Consider the following 19,460-nt stretch of genomic DNA (forward strand, 5'->3'; position numbering starts at 1 on the left):
CCAAAAGGTGAAAAGGCGCTCCTGACCCTCACTGAAGGTCCAGAGCGATTTTCTTTATATGTGTCATCTTGTGGCCTTTTGGGACATGAGAATTTATTCATAGCATGAAACAAGATAATATCTTCCTTAGCCAAGAAATTTCGAGATGAAAAGTGAAACGATTTGATCATGTTGGCAAAGGGCGCTCCTGTCCCTCACTGAAGGTCCGGAGCTTGATTTTCAAATTTGCACTATTCTTGCAGGATCAAAGTGATTTTATGATTGGAAGAGATCAAGGAAAGCATGTTCTATCCGTTGAATATAATTTGAGTGGTCAACAAGGAGGAAATCAACCCAAATGACAAAGGGCGCTTCTGACCCTCACTGAAGGTCCGGAGCTAGATTCTAAAAATGCAATTTTCTGACAAGGACAAAACGAGTTTTGTGATTTAAATGAATGGAAGAAAGTGTGTTCTGCCCGTTGAAGGTAATTTGGAGGGCTAACGAAGGACAGATAAAACTTGAATTTGCAAAATCGCTCCTGTCCCTCTTTGAGGGACCAGGGCGAAAAACCTAATATCCAGCTCTTCTCTCCAAGTTTGGACAAATCTAAGCCAAGGCGCAAGTTTGAAATGATGTTTAAAATGCCTTGAGGTGGAATTGAGATGCTAGGATTACGAATTTTGATGACAATTTGCAAATTCGCCCCTGTCCCTCACCAAGGGTCCAGGGTGAAATTTCCAAGTGTGCCCACTTTCCTTGCATTTCGAGATAACCTTTTGTTTCCAACACTCAAAAGGGAGTGGAGAATGATGTTCTAAGCCTTAAGGGTAATTTGAAGATTGAAGTGATCAAGAATTTGTACAAAGGACTCAAAAGCGCTCCTGTCCCTCTCCAAGGATCTAGGGCGATTTTTTCAAAACCAATAACTTCCCTCCAAGATTACGCTAAGGCAAGGTTGTGCAAGGGTGGAAAAGGTCTTCTAAAGCATGGTGAACAAAGATTTGACTTCAAAACTTGATAATCCTAGCCTAAATTGCTAAAATCGCTCCTGTCCTTCACTAGAGGCCCAAGGCGAAAATCTTTAGAACACCTATTTTGCCTTGCGAAAGCAAATTGAGCATGCATGGAACAAGTGAAAGAGATCATTACTTACCCCACAACAAGAATTGACAAATAAAAGGATGAAGAATTGAGAGCAAAAGTGAAAAGTCGCTCCTGTCCCTCTCCAAGGGTCCAGGGCGAAAAAGGTCCTAATGCACTTCCCTCCTAGAGATCAAGTGAAATTAAACTCAAGACTCCAATTAAAAATGCCATTTTAATGCCTAGATAAAGTATTGGACAAGAAAATGAGGAATGCAAGGCTTAAATTGAAAGTTCGCTCCTGACCCTTGCCAAGGGTCCAGGGCGAAGTTGGTAGCATTTTTTTATTTTCACCATATTTGAGCGTTGATATCCTCCAAATTGCATTAGATGCCAAATTGCTAACTTCGAAATATTTGGAAAAATTAAATTAAATTGGCATTTAATAAAAGACACATTGGCATTTAATAAATTAATTTTGAGCCTCAAAAAATCGAATTTTTATTATAAAGGCGTTTAAAATTAATTTTTGTGAAATTAAAATTAGAAATGGAGCGCTTGAGGGCTTATTTTTATTATTTTATCAAGTCGGCCTCTCCTTTTTGCAATTTTATTTATTTTTTTAGGCCTATTTTGCCAAGTCGGCCTATGGGGAAGCAAAGTGGTGAGCGCCCTATATAATAGGGGTGTTTTGATCAAGTTTAATCAATCATTCACTCATTACTTCAAGTGCGAATTTGGAGAGCAAGAAGATGGTGCGAAATCTGGTCTATTTGGAGCGAATTTATCTCAAGTGTTGGAGGCTAGAAGGAGGTGGAGTTGAATCTTGTGAAGGCTAAAGGAGGCGCATTTTGCTCAAGGGAGAACTTTGATCTACATTTTGCCTAGCGAATTCTCCTATTTGTGCATCATTTCTTAGAATTAGACTCAAGTGGAGGTATGGCGAGATCATCCTAGTCCCAATGTTGAAGATTTGAATTTTGCGCTTTGTTTTGAAAATTCTAAGTTTGATGTAGTTAATTAGGAAATGATAACTCAAGATTTATCATGAAGTTTCCTAATTAGAATCTTAAATCTTCCTTTCTACTTTATATTTCTACATTTCAAAATATATTACTCATTATGAAATGTTGTGTAGGTGTCAAGATGGCGACTCCAAAGGCAGGAGCATCTACTAGTCGTCCAGCTCTCATGAAGGAAGATCAGAAGAACGAAGAATTGGAGACCAGGATCGTGTCCAAGTGGAGCAATATTGGAGATACCAACTTGGGAAACTTCAGTGTGAAGAAGTTTCGAGAGGTCCCTTACATTGGCAAGCCATCACCTGTCGCAAAGAGAATAATTGAAAGTGGCATCATCAAGGCGGTCGGTTTTCCTCCAGCAGTCCAGTGTCATGAGCTGATGATCGAGTGTGCCCGCCATTATGACTTGCAATCAAGATCGATCGTATCCAAGGAAGGAAACACTTTGGCTTACCTTTCAGAGGAGGCTATAAGTGAAGCTCTCCATCTTCCAGAGCATAAAGATATGATTTACAAAAGCCTAGAAGGAGCCAGGTCAATGTATAAAGATGATCCCGACACTTGCTTGAATATCATCAATAAGAATTGGCTGCTCAAAAGTTGTCCCCGCCTGAGCAAGATTCCCAACACACCACATAGGATCGACTTCCAGGAGGAGTACAGAGATTTGATAACTTTGCTCAATCGAGTTACAGGGGCTCCTCAAGCCTTCTACTTTGAGAAGTGGATGTTCTACTTCATGTTTGCCCTCTCGGGTAAATGGTTAAATGTAGAAAGTAAATGCACAGAACATAATGGAAATACATTAAATAACCAGTCTCTATTAATTCAACAGTACATGTACATCATGTGCTTATAACATTACATTTGACACTGCTAACATGATCATACTTCGAAGAAAAGGTACAAAATATATAATACCCGAAGGGGTATGACACAACCGTCGCGACTCCAACTACCTACCCGTCGGCTAACTAACTGATCGCCGTAACCCATTATTACCGACGACAACATAAACATAAGATAACAACATAACACAATGATTATTCCCATCAACATCATCCCCCCCAAGAAAAGAAGTCGACTCCGACGACTTAATACAAAATAGAGATGAACGGCAGGAACTACTGACGCCAGTCAGGCCCGGATCTTATACACTTGCTGCGTCCTTGCCTGAAAACCCTTTTCTGCTACCATCCGATGCTCAAGTGCGGATTTCACCAATATTGCTTCCTTTGCCATCACAGTCCTCCTGTGCCTAACCCAAACTTGTCTGCAAGACACGTTTTTCAGTCTCAGCTTCCACCAACTGCTACTCAATTGATACCATCTCCCTAGCCAATTTGTCCTCGATGGCCACCTGTGCTGCTCTCTCGGCATCCAACTCCTGGGTACGCTGAACTAAGTCTCATGCGACTATTGCCTCCAACTTGGTGGTCAGCTCCTCCCGAGCCCTCTGTGCATCCACCAAGGCAACCTCACGTCCAACCGAGACATACTCCGAGTTCCTCAAAGCATACCAGTCATGCCTGGAGGTGGCCACAATCCGCTGGCACAAATGTTAGGAGACACCTCAAATCCTCCATCGCACTCCCCAAAGGCTAAAAACTGAACTGAATAACTCCCTGGTGTCATACAACTGCGCAGACCTGCAATGCCTTCCCTCGAACTCTGTTTGTTCCCAACCTCCAAATCCGTCTCCCTCTACAACTTATGGCTTCCCCGCCAATGCTTAGCTGCAGGCTTCTTTCTCACAGTACGAACAACCACAACACTTCCCGTGGTACTCTATAGCTCAAAATAAACTGGGGGTCTGGGGGCAGTGCCCCCAGCGGGGTCGAGGGGCAGCGCCCCAGGTCGCAGTACAGGGCGGGGTCGAGGGGCAGCGCCCTCGCCGCCAACACCAATTTACAACCTTCAGAACCCCACGAAAGTCCATGGCGCGCATCATTTCTGTGATATTTTATGTTGTCAAAACCCTTCTTCTACACTCCAATATTTTCAGTGTCTAGGCTCCAGACTTCAGCAAATCGTTTTAAATCTGGCCGTTGTCGTTATTTTTTTTTTTGGCACTGTAATGTCCTCGATGGCACCCCGGCCATACAACCTCCCTGTACGGTCAACAACAGCACTAGCACCTCCAATCGTGCGGTCGACACCCTTCTTATCGTACGGACACACCTCCGGTCAACAACAACACTGGCACCTCCAATCGTGCGACTGCTTGGTCTACCTGTGGCGGTCGTTTTGCCCTTACGTGGCTGTGTGGATTGTGTGGGCTTGGTCTCTTTTTTTCTTTTTCCTTTTGCGGTTGCTGCGTGTTGGTTTGCGTAACCCTTGCTGTGCATGTTGATTGTGCGATGCGTCCCTTTCCCTGGCTGGTGATGTGCCTTCGACGGTGTGCGGGATCTTTTCCTTTACCCTTCGCGCCTCGCGGTGTCCGGTGCTGTGCGGTGTGCGGCGTGGTGGCTTCTTCGTGCGGCGTGGTGACTTCCTCGTGCGGCGTGGTGGCTTCCTCCTATCCTCGGTGTGCGGCGTTCCTTTTTTTCCCTTGCGCGGCATTTTATCCTTGCGCGGTGATGTCTTCGTGCGGCGTTTTATCCGTTTTGCGCGGCCTTCGGTGGCTCCCACCGCACGATGGTGTCACCGTCGGTGATTCCACCGCACGGTGGTGCCACCGTCGGTGGTCCCACCGCACGATGGTTCCACCGTCGGTGGTCCCATCGCACGATGGTTCCACCGCATGGTGATGCCGCCTTCGGTGGTCCCACCGTACGGTGGCCGCTTTTTCCCCTTTTTTTTCCTTTTTTTTGACCGTACGGTCGCTGTCGTACGACCATGCGATTTTTTTTCTCTCTTTTTTTTTTTTTTTAAGTTGTCTAGAGAGTCTTCAGCTCGGGTCCCCTGTCTCTGGGATCGCTCTTCATCCTTCTCGGTTGTCCTCGCCCAAAAGTCTCTTGCTTTTGTCCCGTGCCTCTCGAGTCGCTTGCCCGGCCTCTTAGGTCCCCTTCCATCCTCTCGGGTCCCCCCTCCGGGCTCTTGGGTGTCCGTCCGGCCTCTCGAGTCCCCTGCGCGCTTCGCGTGGTAGGGTTTCAATTTGTACCCGTTGGTGGCAAGTCTATTTTCAATGGCCATAGGAAGACCTGGAACCACAAATTCTACAGGGACCACGATCTCCTTCCCGTACATAAGAAGAAGAATAATAAAGATTTTGAAGACTGCGGTCTTCCACACAGGGTTCCAATCGTTGCCGACACTCTTCGGATTATCTGCGTCGCCAGGGTTTGGGGCGTCTCCCTTCCAATATTCTTTGTATTCCGGCAGGTACACCTCTGTTGGTTGCTCTGGTTCCTCTACTTCGAGCCTGTAGCTTTAGAACATTTCGTAATCCTCCATTTGCTAGTGGAAGAGTCTGTTAAGTGAGCATACCTCATCTTCAGAACATCCCTCCAATTCGAGCACCCCTTCACTGTTCGTCTCCATCGCGTTCTTGCCCTTGCTTTCATCGGGACCCCCTTCCCCTTTATTAGAGTCCTCTGAGTCCGAGTCTGAAGAGGCGAGCTCTTCGCCGACATCTTGGGTGTGTAGGTCAATGGTATATTTCCGCCCTCCCTTCTCCATGGTAAGCGTATTTTTCTTCCAGTTGTGGTTTACCCTTGCGTTGATCAACCACGCTCTCCCCAGGATGGCGTCATAGCCTTTCTTCTTCGAGGGAATAACCACGAAATCTAACAAGAATGGTTGCGTACCAATTGTCACTTGCTGGGCCATCAACAGGCCGAGTGGCTTAATGCCGTGTTGGTCTGCTCCCACCAGGTTGAATGTGGGTGGCCACAGGGTGGGCTTCCCCAGCCGCTTCCATGTTTCTTCTGGTAGTACATTCACCCCAGATCCACCGTCCACAATGGTGTCCTTCAGAATGGTCCCACGGATACCCATTTCTACCACAGCTGGGTGTCTACCACTGCTCAAGGCTAGTAACATCGGGTCAGTCGAAGGGCTGACGGAAACCTCCACCTGTGGTGTACTCTTCGAAGCGGTGGCGGGAACCCCTACCTGTGGTGCACTCGACGCTGCAGTGGCGGGAACCCCTACCTGTGGTGTACTCGACGATGCGGTGCTTTGCACATTGGTGAGGATGGCAGTCCTCAATTGTGGCATAGAGTCTAGAAGGTCTTTTACCTTTATCGGCACCTCCATCTGCAAGATTTGCCCAATGATGTTATTTTCCGCTTCCGTACGGGATGATGTACTCGCCACCTCGTTGTCCCGTCGTTCGGTCGTCATCTCACGTTCAATATTGGCCTTTGCCTCCCGTAATCTCTCCTTCTCCGTACGGGGGTCGGGATAAGTGGCTTTTTTCGTCTGGGCGCGGGTGATAGCCAGCACTTCTTTCTCACCAGTCTTCTCAGCCTTCTCAATGTTGAGGAGATTAACCCCTGCCTGCGGGCAATTTGCGTCCTCGTGGTCGCCTGGCCCACACCAACGGCAGAGGTGCTGAGGGGTGGCTTCCTTCGTGCAATCACGGGCGAAGTGCCCCCACTGATTACAGGCCCTACATTGGATAATTGGCCGGCCCTTGGCGTCATACTGGATACGGCTTCCGTTATTGTTATTGTTGCTATTCGTTCCGCCGCCGCGTCTGTTTTCCCGGTATCCTCCAGATGATGCTGTTGTGTTAGTATGTTGGCCGGTACCCGCTGGTGCGGATGTTGTGGCCTGCTCCGTGAACAACACCTGGTTCATTTGCATACCTCGAGTTTTCATGTTGTATGGGCACTCCTTGGTGGAGTGTCCCATCACTTGGCAAATCTCACAGAATGCCTTCTTTTGGCAAGTACCCTTTGTGTGCCCTTCCTCTTTGCACTCAGTGCACCATATGTCCCCTTCGTTCCGACCAGTGCTTCTCATTATTTTGAATTCCTTTCTCATTCGCTCCATGTCTTTCTGGAGCGGTTGCACCCGTTTGCCAGCTTCGTCATCACTGCTGCTTTCCTGTGAAAAGTCATCGTCCTCGGATGAGGATTTATTACTTTTCTTCTTCTTTGATGTTTTGTGTTCGCTCTCCAGGTCCATCGCCCTATTATAAGCGTCATCATATGACGTCGGGGGTACAATTTTCATCTTCCTCTGTAGGGAGGATTTCAACCCTTCAACGAACCATCGTTTCTTCAATCCATCTGCGGGTTGGCTTTCCATTTTACCCAAGAGTTCTTTCAGCCTCCGACTGTATGCCCGTACTGTCTCCCTGGTACCTTGTTTGGTACTGTATATCTCCGTTACAATTTCATTGTCATCACGGAGCAACCGAAACTCCCCCATGAATTCCTTTTGTAGATTGGCCCACGTGGCCACTTTTTGCTTGTCCACATCGGAGTACCAATCTATGGCAACTCCTCGTAACGTGGCTGGGAACTGCTGTACCCAGTCATCCTGGTCTGTTACTCCGTTGGCAGACCAAATGGTTTCACATGTACGGTAGTGCCGTAAGGGGTCTTCCTTGCCCTCCCCTGTGAACTTTGGCAATTTTTGTTTACTCACCATCCCTCCGCTGGGTTTTGCTCCTCTAATTGCTTGTGTGCTTGTACCTGGCGATCCTCTGCCTCCTGCAACTGAACCTCCACTCGTGGGTCCTCCGGAAAAAGTTGCTGATAGCGAACCAAACAAATTGCCTCCCGTACGGTACCCTTGTGCTCCCTCGGCACCTTCGGTCGTACCGTCACCTTCCGGTGTCTCCCTCCAGTTGGTTGTCTCCCTCCGGTTGTCCTCTGAAATGGACAAATTCTTTAGCAAGTATCTGGTAGCGTTGATCAGGTTTAGACTTCGCCTTGTTTGTCCCACCAACTCTTCGCGGCTTCTTACCCTATGGTGGTATTCTGGCGAACTGTAGAGTTCTCCTTCGACACCCTCCGTGACTCCTTCTGGCAGCCCTACAACAGTGTAGATAGTGTAGTTCTCTCCGTCTATCTCTGCCTCCGCAACCTCCATGACACCTCCTGGGTTCCCTTCGGGCAACCCCCCGGCCGGTCGTCCCTCGGCAAGCTGCCTTAGCCTACGCCTTCGTTCTATCTGCTGTCTGAGATTCAATGCGGTTTGTGCCACTTCCCATTCGTCACTCTGTATCTTTTTATTTTTGTCCTTATTTAGTCTATTGGGCATAAGTCAAAGGTTCAGTTTCCTCCTGGCCTGGCGCCATCTCGTTCCGTTTCCCGTCGGCTGTTCTCTTCGTAGCGTTGCAGGATTTGTTGTCGTCGCTCTTCCTGGGCAATCTCCTCCAGGTGGGCCTGCTATGCCAGCGATGCCTGTGCAAGCAGCCGGGGGAGGTGGTTCATTAACCGGTTTACTGCCGTGCCAGCGATGCCTGTGCAAGCAGCCGGGGGAGGTGGTTCATTAACCGGTTTACTGCCGGGCTAACCTCCAGCGCTGTCCACACGGCACTTGGTGGGATTTTTGCCTACGCCGCTTCTCGTCGAACGTATGTCTGAATGGCTACCTGGAGCAAAATCGAAAATTCCTGCGTTGCCGTGTCTTCTCCTGTGTAAAGTTCTGTCCACGCGTCGTCGGCCTCCGGGTTTACTTCACCAATGGGTAGGCCCATTGTGTCTGTGCGCCATCCGTGTCTTCCGTTCCCGAGTATGTCTAGGCAACGGCGCCAAATGTTTGCCCTCTCGGGTAAACGGTTAAATGCAAAAAGTAAATGCACAGAACATAATGGAAATACATTAAATAACCAGTCTCTATTAATTCAACAGTCCATGTACATCATGTGCTTATAACATTACATTTGACACGACTAACATGATCATACTTCGAAGAAAAGGTACAAAATATATAATACCCGAAGGGGTATGACACAACCGTCGCGACTCCAACTACCTACCCGTCGGCTAACCAACTGACCGCCGTAACCCATTATTACCGACGACAACATAAACATAATATAACAACATAATACAATGATTATTCCCGTCAACACTTCATCCAAGTGATAGTTCAAGGGAAAGGAACGATTCATTGGGCTAGAATTATTAGCCATTGCCTGGATGTGCAGTTAAGAAGACTAAAGCCTACCAAGTCATTTCACATGAGCTCATACGTCATATATACCTTGATCAGGAGTTTCGAATATGCAGGGCTACCTCACAGAGGAGTGATCGGAAGAGGACCCGAAGAAGTGAGAGTTTGTGACTCTTATGTTCATTTGCATCATCCTCCTAGAGGTGACTACAAGTTAGTCAATGACACCTTCACGATGAACATCACTAGGATATTGCAAGGTGGGATTCGTAATCGACTATCTCTGGATGCACAAGAGCTTGTGAAGAGGTATGGTGCTTGGTTCATCCAATTTCAAAAGTTTACATATATCAGAGTTCATGGGTGTCCTTCACCTCCCTACATGTTGCCGAGGTATCCGACAGACAGGATAGTGCTGCTTGAGGTGACTAGGCAGTTGGCAGCTTATGCGAAGGCATTCAAACACAGGCATGGAAATGGAATTCCCGTACCCATCATATTGGGGAATTTAGTTGAGGTATGTCCTAATACTCAAGCCTTGGATGATGCAGAGAAGGAATTGGCTTTATATTCATTTACGTTCTTTGCCTCGAGGGAGAATTTCGATCCTCATGGTTATATGGAAGAGACAGCTGGTAGGAAGTACAAGCACGAATTTTAGGTAGAGGACTTTTGGATGAATCTCTCAAGTGATTTAGAAGTGAAAAGAAAGATGCATTCCAGATTACCTTTAGATTTCATCAGGAAGTGCAAAGTTTACAGAGTGGCCGATCAAGCTCAGGATAGTGGCAGACATCTCCAGTCATCCTATGACAGAGAAGACAAAGCAGTGAAGATAGATTGGAATGAGCCTGAGATTTCAGACTTAAGAGCTTTGATGGCTCCAGTTTTGTCATGTACTCGCAGATGGGTGGATGTACAACATCAAAAGTTAAGAGAACAGAACATACCAATGACTTTTACTTTGGAGGAAAGACCAGAAGAAGGAGGAGCAAGCGCAAGTGAAGGCAATTCTCATCCTAGAGGCGCGAAGAGGAAAGAAAGACCTGAGAAAAGAGAGCCCTCCAAGAAGAAGAAAGAGGCCAATCGAGATCGCTCATCAGACACATCTTCTCGACATGAAAAAAGGACAAGTCAAGTTGAAGGACAAGAGAAGACGGTGCCTGAGGTTGATGAATCTATGGAGTCGATGGTACAAAATGATAAACCTGAAAAGGGGCAGGCACCTCAGCATTCATCAAGTCAATCTCCCCAAGTCGATGAGCTACATGAAGAGAAGAATGATGATGAAGTGACATCCCCTCTCCGAGAAGACGAACCATTGCTTAAGGAAATACAAGTTAGAGAGACAAGATCCGCCATTCTGGATTGGTTAAAAGAGAGATTGACAAGGGTGATTGTGATTAAAGATGAAGATGATGTAATTGACTTAGAGAGCCTTATAGGAAATTCTCAAGAAGTAACGGAGAAGAAGAAGGCCACCAAGATGTCCAAGGTGATCAGAGACGAGACAGGGTCCAGGAAATTGCAGATAGCTACACCAGTAGTGGACAAGTATGAAGGTGAAATCCTTGCAGACGAGTATGATGTAGAAACATTTGAGCTTGGTCCCCTTACTACTAAACAGGCACTGGATGAGGCACCCGATTCATTTGAAGCACTTAAAGACAAGCTTAAGGAAGAAATGGAAAATAATAGAAAGCTTGAGAGAGAAGTCGGTGCTTGGAGAGGCTACTTTAGTCATCTCAATCAGCCCTTGGGACATCAGGATCTAGCAGTGTCTCCTGTGCAAGCACTTCCCCTTGAATCAGTTGGCGAGGCAGAAAGAGTCAAGAGCTTGGTTCAGCTTATGAGCTCTTGGATTGACAAATCCCACACAGTGGCCGTTGAATTTACAACAAGAATGATGCAGACAATCCATCGAGCTATCCAGGTCCGTGAGATCATCCACAACCTAATGATAACTGTAGCCGCTTTCGCTCACACTAGAGATGTTATCATTCTTGTTCTGCAAGTAATCAGGCAAACACCAAGAAAGATCCTAGCACAAGAAAAGATAGTGGATGGAGGAGCTCATAATTTACTTCAATGGTCAACTCTACTCCAGATAAAGGAGGTTCTTTTCGAGGACATCAGCACCAAATGCAATCAAGTTGAGGGCGTCATCCATCCAATTCAGGATAAGGTGTTTGAAGTGTTGTGTACCATTCTTGGTAGGAGGATCGAAGTTGAGACAGATGTGGACCTTCAAGAGTTGGACGAAAGAGTCAAGGTCATCTTTTGCAAAGATGAGAATGTCATCACGAATGAGCAACGGGATCTAATGTTCACTACTATGCTCCTGATTGAGAAGATCAAAGAACTCGAACCTGGATGGGAAACGGCTCTTCTCAAAGCCTTTGATCAGGTTATCCACTTGGAGGAGCGAATGAGGAATCTTCCCGAGATTCCTATTGCTGAGATTGAAGGAATTGTGTCCAGATTCGTTGCATATGCTAAGAAAGAACATTGGAAGGGGAATAAGGTTCTAGAAGAGAGGTTGTTATAAGATGATGTGGCATCTTAATTATCATTGGTCTATGTTTCCTTGATTTTTGTGCCAATTAAATATTTGGCTATGCATTTAATAATGTTCAACTAAAAGGGGACTTTTTGTAACAAACCCTAATTAGGGTTTAGGTGTCAAAATCTCAGCCATTGATCTTCTTTTGATCTGGGCCGTTCATTGTAATTGAGGATGCTATATATACCTGTTGTGACGTTTTCACACATCGCCCCATTGCAAATGGGGACCCTTTTTTTTTTTTGCTTTTTAGGGTTTGTTCTTTGGGTTTTTTTTAGGGTTTTGTTAGCTAGCCTTTGCATTTTGAGTGTTGCCTAGGTGATCAATAGGATAGTAAGTCCGGCTTGAGTGATGTCTAGATCCTGAAATTTGGCTAAGTCTAGAATGTCCTGATCCTGAAATTTGACTAAGTCTGGAAACTGAAAAACCTCAAAAAACTAGATTTTGCAATATAACTCATGGAGGTCTGAAACCACTCTCAAACATCCTGAAAGTATATATGGAATATAACTTAAAGTATAAGTTCACTTATACTTAAATGTTATATTCCATAAAAATTATCCCGATAGAGAGTTCGAAAAGTCAAATTTCGCTCCTGTCCTTCACTGAGGATCCAGAGCGAATTTCGCTTCTCTCCCTCTCAGGAGGACCAAGGCGAAGCGCTCCTGTCCCTCACCAAGGGACCAGGGCGATAATACTTATTTGAGCCATTCCTGACCGTGTTTGGACGAATTGAGACATCAAAGGCATGGTGAAGGACGAAATGAGCATGATAGAGCATCCAGACTTGATCAAAAGCAATGAAATGATGAAGTTTTTGCCTAGAAGGTCAAATTCGCTCCTGTCCCTCACTGAAGGACCGGAGCTTGAAATCCAAAATTTCCTTGTCCTTGAAAGATTTGAACGATTTTGCGAATTGAGAAGATCAAAGGAGATACATTTTATCAGTTGAATATAATTTGGAAACGCGAACATGAGGAAAACATGACCAAAAATGCAAAATCGCTCCTGTCCCTCAGCCAGGGACCAGGGCAAATTCAGTGTTAGCTCCCGTCCCTCTCCCAGGGACCAGAGCGAAATTCCTCATAGGGCATATTTTGGGCAAACATCAAGTGGATTTTGAGTTTGAGGCAAGCAAAGACAGTGTAACGGATTCATTGAAGACAAAATTGAAGATTGCAAGACACCAAATGAACTCTAAATTGGCCTGAGCGCTCCTGTCCCTCAGTCAGGGACCAGAGCGATGTTTGTCTTAGATGAATTTCTTGCCAAGTTTGAATGATTTCCAAGCCAAAGATGAATAAAATGGGGCACAACAAGATTGTTGAAGATAATTTTTGAAGGTGGCAAAGTGTAGTTGAGCTTGAAAGTACAAATTTGCTCCTGTCCCTCAGCCAGGGACCAGGGCGATATCTTAGTTATCTTGCCTTCATCCCAAGTTTTAGACCACTCCAAGTCCGGATTCGTGGAGGCAAGGACATTTTTGAAGTATCTCGATGACGAACAAAGTTACAAAGACCACCAAATTGAAGGATTTGCACCAAGTGTCCCAGTTCGCTCCTGTCCCTCAGGCAAGGACCAGAGCGAAATTTTCATAAAGGCCTAGATTTTGAAGGTTTAACAAGATTCAAGTGGCCAAGAGGGATCAAAGGACTTCATTTTACACGATGAAAGCATTGGCAAGTTGATGAGAGCAAGTATGAGCCCAGGACATTGAAGTTCGCTCCTGTCCCTCAGTCAGGGACCAGGGCGATATCACATCAAAAGGGCACTCGTTCACACAAACAAGTTAATCAAGTTCAAAATTCCTAGTAAAGATGTCAATTTCAACGTAAGGTTGGAGACTTTGGACGTCAAAAATGCAAAAATCAAGACCAAGTTGATGGATCGCTCCTGTCCCTCAGTCAGGGACCAGGGCGATGAGGTTTGTATTTTTTTTCACTTTCCAATTTTGGCGCTCAAGCAAATATTTTTTGAATTTATTTTAAATGCTAAAATTCGATAAATTAAAAAAATTCAATTAATTAGCATTTAAATATTGCGCTTGATATTTATTAATTATTTTTGCCTTTGTAAAAAATCGAATTTGATAATTTAAATAATAAAGGCATTTAATAATTAATTATTAATTAATAAAAAAAAAAATTAAATGGAGCGCTTGGTATTTATTGGTTTTATGAAGGTCGGCCCTTGTTATTTATTAAAAATCGTTTAAATTGCTTTATTTTTACAAAAGTCGGCCTATATGGTGATGAGAGGTAAGCGCTTATAAAGGGTGGTGCAAATTGTTATTTTCACATTATCATTTTATCATCCACATTCAAGAGCGATTTGAGGAAGACAAAGGAAAGTGCGAATTGTGTTTAGAGAGAGCGAATTTCATTTCAAGCAAGGTGGTGAGAAGTATCATCAAAGGAGGTGCGAATCTAAAGTTTCATATTGTGCGAACTTGCCAAGGATATTGGGAGATCACGTCAAAGACATCTCCAAAGGTGGCAAGATTGATAGGAAGGACGTTCACTTGAAGATCACGTGGAAAAGGCTTCAAACATTAATTTTGCCTAGGCAAATTCCTTGTTTTGCATTCTAGAGTTAGCTCTCAAGTGAGGTATGGCGATATGGATTTATTGTTTTGATTTTGATTTTTGATCGTCATAGCCTTCAAATTTTGAATTTTGAATTGTAATAGCTCAATCGTTTTTTAGGAAATAATAACTCAAGGATTTATTATGAAGTTTCCTAAAAATTAATCTAATCTATGTTATATATTGCAAAATCATGTTACTAATTTTGAAATGTTGTGTAGGCATCAAATGGAGATCTCATCAAGGAAAATCAAGCCGGATCAAGGACGGTCTTCGCCGGGACGATCAAGCAAGGACAAGGACGACCTTCTTTGGACTAACGTCATCAAGGGCAACCTCTTCCAATCCAGTATTCCAAGGCGAGGTACATCATCATCTTGCAAATCAAGGACAAAAGGAGTTAGGACAAGAGTTAATTAAAGATAGCCTCTCAACGACATCAAATTGAATATCTAGCAAGCTACAAGTGTCAGATGAGGTGGCATCCTAGTCATCACTCCTCCAGTCAGTGTGGTCCACCTCAGCATGTCCAGATTCAATGTACCTAACTCATGGAAGGTGGCACAAACTCCGATGTACCTACCCCAGCTATCCATTGGTGGAATTTTCTAGAGAGGACATGTGTCCAAGCAATACAATTTTATCATTGGTCAAGCATTAAATGTTATGTAATGGTTGTAACAAACCCTAATTAGGGTTTTCATTGTTGAATCTTGGCCATTGATCTCGAATTGATCTAAGTCATCAAATTGTATTGAGGGCACTATATAAGCCCTGGCATTTCATTTTGTAAAGGCTAATTAGAAATAAGGAGAGAGAGTTGTAAATAATAGAAAGCAGTTAGTAGATAGAGAGTAGTTAGAAATTGATAGAATAGTAATTAGAGTAGAATAGGAGGACAAGGCAAGAAATTGTTGCCATTGATTGTAAACAAACTCCATTTTCATTGAAGTAATGGTGAAGCGTGTCGTTTCTTGCAATTTGCATGGTTTCTTGTTGAGTCTTCAATCCTAGATGGTAGATGATTAGATGAATGGAAGAAATGTGATTGATTGATGGTGGAATTCGTATATCCATACTACTAGCAGTTTGTTGATTGCAGACTTGCCTTGTGTAGTCAACTGGAATCATTCAGCTTAAGCTCAATTTCAATTTGTCGCTTCTTCATTGATATGCATCAACTTGATGGTGTCTATGCCTGCGGTGATGATTTGAACATCATAAAGCTTCCCTTAGAAGATCGCACTAGCCTTGTGGAGATGGTCCATTGATGTCAAAACAAGACCTAGTTAGAGTTTCATCAAAAATCAAATCATTGCTCCTACATTCTTAGTATTAGGATTAGATCTCCTCTTCGCCCTCATCCTTTTTCCATTTTTTCAAATCTAAGCCAGTAAGAGCCTGTGTTCCAGCAAAGCAGATCGGAAGTTCAATCATCAGATGTAAGTCCCCTTGTGATTCCAGCAAATCACATCATACCACTGGAGCTTATCCACACGTAGAGACCCTACTAACCAGAACATTGGAGTCATCCTAACTGATCCTTCATGCGAATCTTCAGCAGTTAGAGACTTTATTCAAGAGAGGATAAGATGCCTTTAGGTATTTTATTCTGTGTATGATGGTGTACAAAATACACGTCAACAATACCCTCACTTATTTTCATTTTGTCATTAGAAATTAGAAGATTAGAGATTAGATATTAAGGAGATAGATAGTTAGAGCTTTTGGAGAGAAGAAAGTTATTTTGTAGCAAGATTGAGTATTGAAGAAAGAATTTCAAACAATTGTTGTCTATCTTGGCTTTGAGATCAATAAAATATTGAAGTTATGGTGTTTTATTGCAATTCTTGTGGCTATCTTCATGGTTGTTTACTTTTTTGAATCATTCTCAGTCAAAGTAGTATTTAAGTTCGAAGGACTAAGTGTTGGGCTTGATCTTTGGTGAGATTCACGTTCCAAACCACTAGCTTCTTACTGATTGTAAGGACGCCTTGTGTGGTCAACTGGAGATATTTAGATTGCTTGAACCTTCGATCATTATTGAACTATTGATATGTACCTTTATGGTAGTGTCTATAATTCTTGATGATTCGAAAAATCACTAATCACCTTAGAAGATCGCATCAATTCCAGTAAAGTTGTAATTCCTTGGCAATACTGAAATTGGCAGAATCTTACCAAGTCTAGCCTACATTGAGTCATTCTTAGAATTAGATTAGAATTCATCTCTTGCAAACCCTATCTTTTGATCTTTTTGAGAACTTGTTAGCTTTAGGAAAATCCTGTTCTTGCAAATCGAAAACGTAAGGCCCCTTGAAGAAACAGCATTTACAACGACCACTGGTGCTTATCCACACGTAGAGATCCTACAACGAAGAACCTTGAAGTCATCCTGATTGATCCTTTCTCGCGATATCTTCAGTATTCAGAGTCTTTACTCAAGAGAGGATAAGGTACCCTTGGGTATTTTATTCTGTGTTTGATAGTGTACAAAATACACGTCAACAAGAAGACAGATCATGGCTGTCCACACTTTTCAGTCTGCAAGACACAAGGTTGGAATGGGGATCTCTACCACAAACCCATTGAAAATTGGCCGGTACTCCCTTGTCACATTTGTAAAGGCTAAGGCCATGGAGACTGAATTGCAGGAAATCAAGCTCAAAAGGTTCAAACCTAGAACTGATTTTGATTATAGAGGTATGAAGGAGAAGATCAAGAAATCCTTTGTGCATGTTCATCGCATTGAAGACATTTGGGTAGATCTCCGCACCGAAGCCGAAGTTCTGAAGATGGATTACTGCAGGCTTACTGTTGAGCAAATTGTTGATTTGAACTTGGCAGATATCCCACAAGGGATGATTGATGACGGGCATATACTTGATCCTGAATACACTTCACGGAGGGTTGAGGAACCTCCACTTCCTTTGATCCAATGGTCACACAAGGAGTGCATATCCATCCTTGACAGATTTCAGCCTATCTTGGCCAACACCAATGCATGGCTGAAAAGTTATGCTGTTAGACTTATAAAAATCAAGGTTGGTAAAGAAGATGATTCTACAGGGCCTCTTGGACGGAAGTCTGAAATTAAGGGTGACAACAAGGAGGGTGCTTCATCTTCAGGCACAAGGATGAAGTTACGAGTTAGTCGTGCAGTGGTGCTTCCTCCTGAGGAGATGACAGTTCGTGGGAAAGAAAAATCATGATTCCATGTTCAGGTGATTGATCTGGATAATCCAGAAGAGGGGCAGCAATCTGATGATGCCCCCAAGTCTCCAGTTTCAGACTCGCCTCTTGAGATCATTCCTCCAGTTGCCATTGAGACGCCTCTTTCTCCTCTTGATTTGCTTGTGGATGAGTCTCCTCAGAATGCCATTCCCATTTCAGCATACGAGCCATCTCCTGGTCATCAACAAGAGTCTGTGTTGGAAGTTCCTGAGGATAATCCTGCTTGCATTCAGTTGTCAGAAATTGATACTTCCACTTCTGGTTTTGAAGAGTTCAGGAGGCAATCTTCATGCCCATTGGTAACTGAGCAAACCGTGGTCGCTGTCCAAACAGATATACCTCCCAAGATGACCACGGTGATACAAACAGAAACTGCCTCTCCTTTGCCTACGGCTGCTACTGGAAGAGAGTTGATGACTTTGCCTCCATGGCTTAGTTCTTTCACCCCGAAAAGGAAAAAGCAAGAGATCTCACCCGATGCCTTTGACTATCAGCAACTGAAACAGTCTAGATCCAAAGTTGCTAAGAAGGCCAAGACTATCTCTAGGGTAACTGTTGACAGTAACAAGATGAAAGTAGTTGAAATAGTGGAACCTATTGTAGATAAGCCACTTGATGAAATGTCAGCTGCTGATTATAAGGTTACAAGGATAGAGTTGGGCAAACAAACGCACGAGGTCATTAAACACGATGCTCAATTTTCTGTTGCTTCATTGGTGCAAAGGTGTGATGAACTTCTGGCAAAAAAAGACAAGCTAGAAGAGGAAAACCCACAGCTTATGGCAGCCATTCATAAAATCACAAAACTTGCTGCTGAAGGGAGTAACTCCATAGGTTCTTCTGGTTCCCAAGAATCGATTCGTGGAGTGGAAAGGGCTGCTCAAAAGGTACAAACACTGGATTCTTGGGTTGATCAACTTCATGATCAATGTGTACAAGTAATGAAAGACATTTTTCAAATAATGTCTAAGCTAGAGACCATTGAGGAGAAACTGGATCAGACTTCTGATACTTTCAAAAAGAATCTGGAAAGTGTAGAAGAAAGTTTGACAATCTGGCGCACCATGCCCCAACAACAACTGAGTATTTTGCAGGAGCATGCCATCATCTCTTCCAGGATCATGTACTTGGAATTTGAAGAACTCCTGGAAAACAAGACCCTTGTTCTTAAATCCCTCATTGAGGAGATCGGTGATGCAAGGAGATTCCGGGGTGAAGTTTATCAAGATATTGTCTTACATTGTGAAAGGGCCTCTTGCAACATAGTAAGTCAGGATGGAGAGCTGATTCCAGAAGAAGAAGTTCTTGCTGATTTACAAATGAGGATTCATAATGAATGGAGGAGCGAACAATTCTCGGTAGCTTCGATTCAAGCATTGATGAAACACCAAGCCTTTCTGCATGAAATCCAGTCTATCCTGGATAAACACAATTCTGTGCTCCTCCACTGTCACGACACTATTGTGAAGACCATGGTTGTTGCCAAGAACACCCATGAACCGAATCCCGAGGAACTACAAGCGAGCATCCAGAAATTTCGAGGATTTGTGTCTTCACAAATTGCAACTTAAGTGTTTTTCAACACTTAGTTGAATTTTCCCTCTTTTGTAATCTTTAGTTGTAATTTTGTTTTGACAAGTTACATGTAAAAGTATTTTTTGTAAAAAACAAGTTACACATTACTTGCACTTTTGTAATTACATGTAAGGAAACTACAAGTTGTGTCCGATTAGGACTGTAGTTGGAATAAGTCTTAGTTAGTTGGAGTAACTCTTAGTTAGTTAATGAAGTCTCAGTTAGTTATTGAATGAGTCTTGGTGGTTGAGAGAATCTCTCAAGTTAGTTAGGATCCTCCCACCTTTTTCTCAAGGATCCTCTTCTATAAATACTTGAGAAGTTCATTGTAATTGATATCTTTTGGAAAGCAAGCAAAAACTTTGCCAAATTTACAGCAAGAAGTCTTTGAGCTTATGTATG

General features: G+C 43.8%; 1 protein-coding gene across 5 annotated transcripts in view; it reads left to right on the forward strand.

Moving 5' to 3' along the window:
• Positions 1-19,460, forward strand: part of LOC131032649 (phospholipid-transporting ATPase 3) — a 417,034-nt gene that overhangs the window by 124,310 nt on the left and 273,264 nt on the right. The gene's annotated exons all lie outside the window — the stretch shown is intronic.

This window comes from Cryptomeria japonica, chromosome 11 (genome assembly GCF_030272615.1).
Source record: "Cryptomeria japonica chromosome 11, Sugi_1.0, whole genome shotgun sequence".
NCBI lineage: Eukaryota > Viridiplantae > Streptophyta > Pinopsida > Cupressales > Cupressaceae > Cryptomeria > Cryptomeria japonica.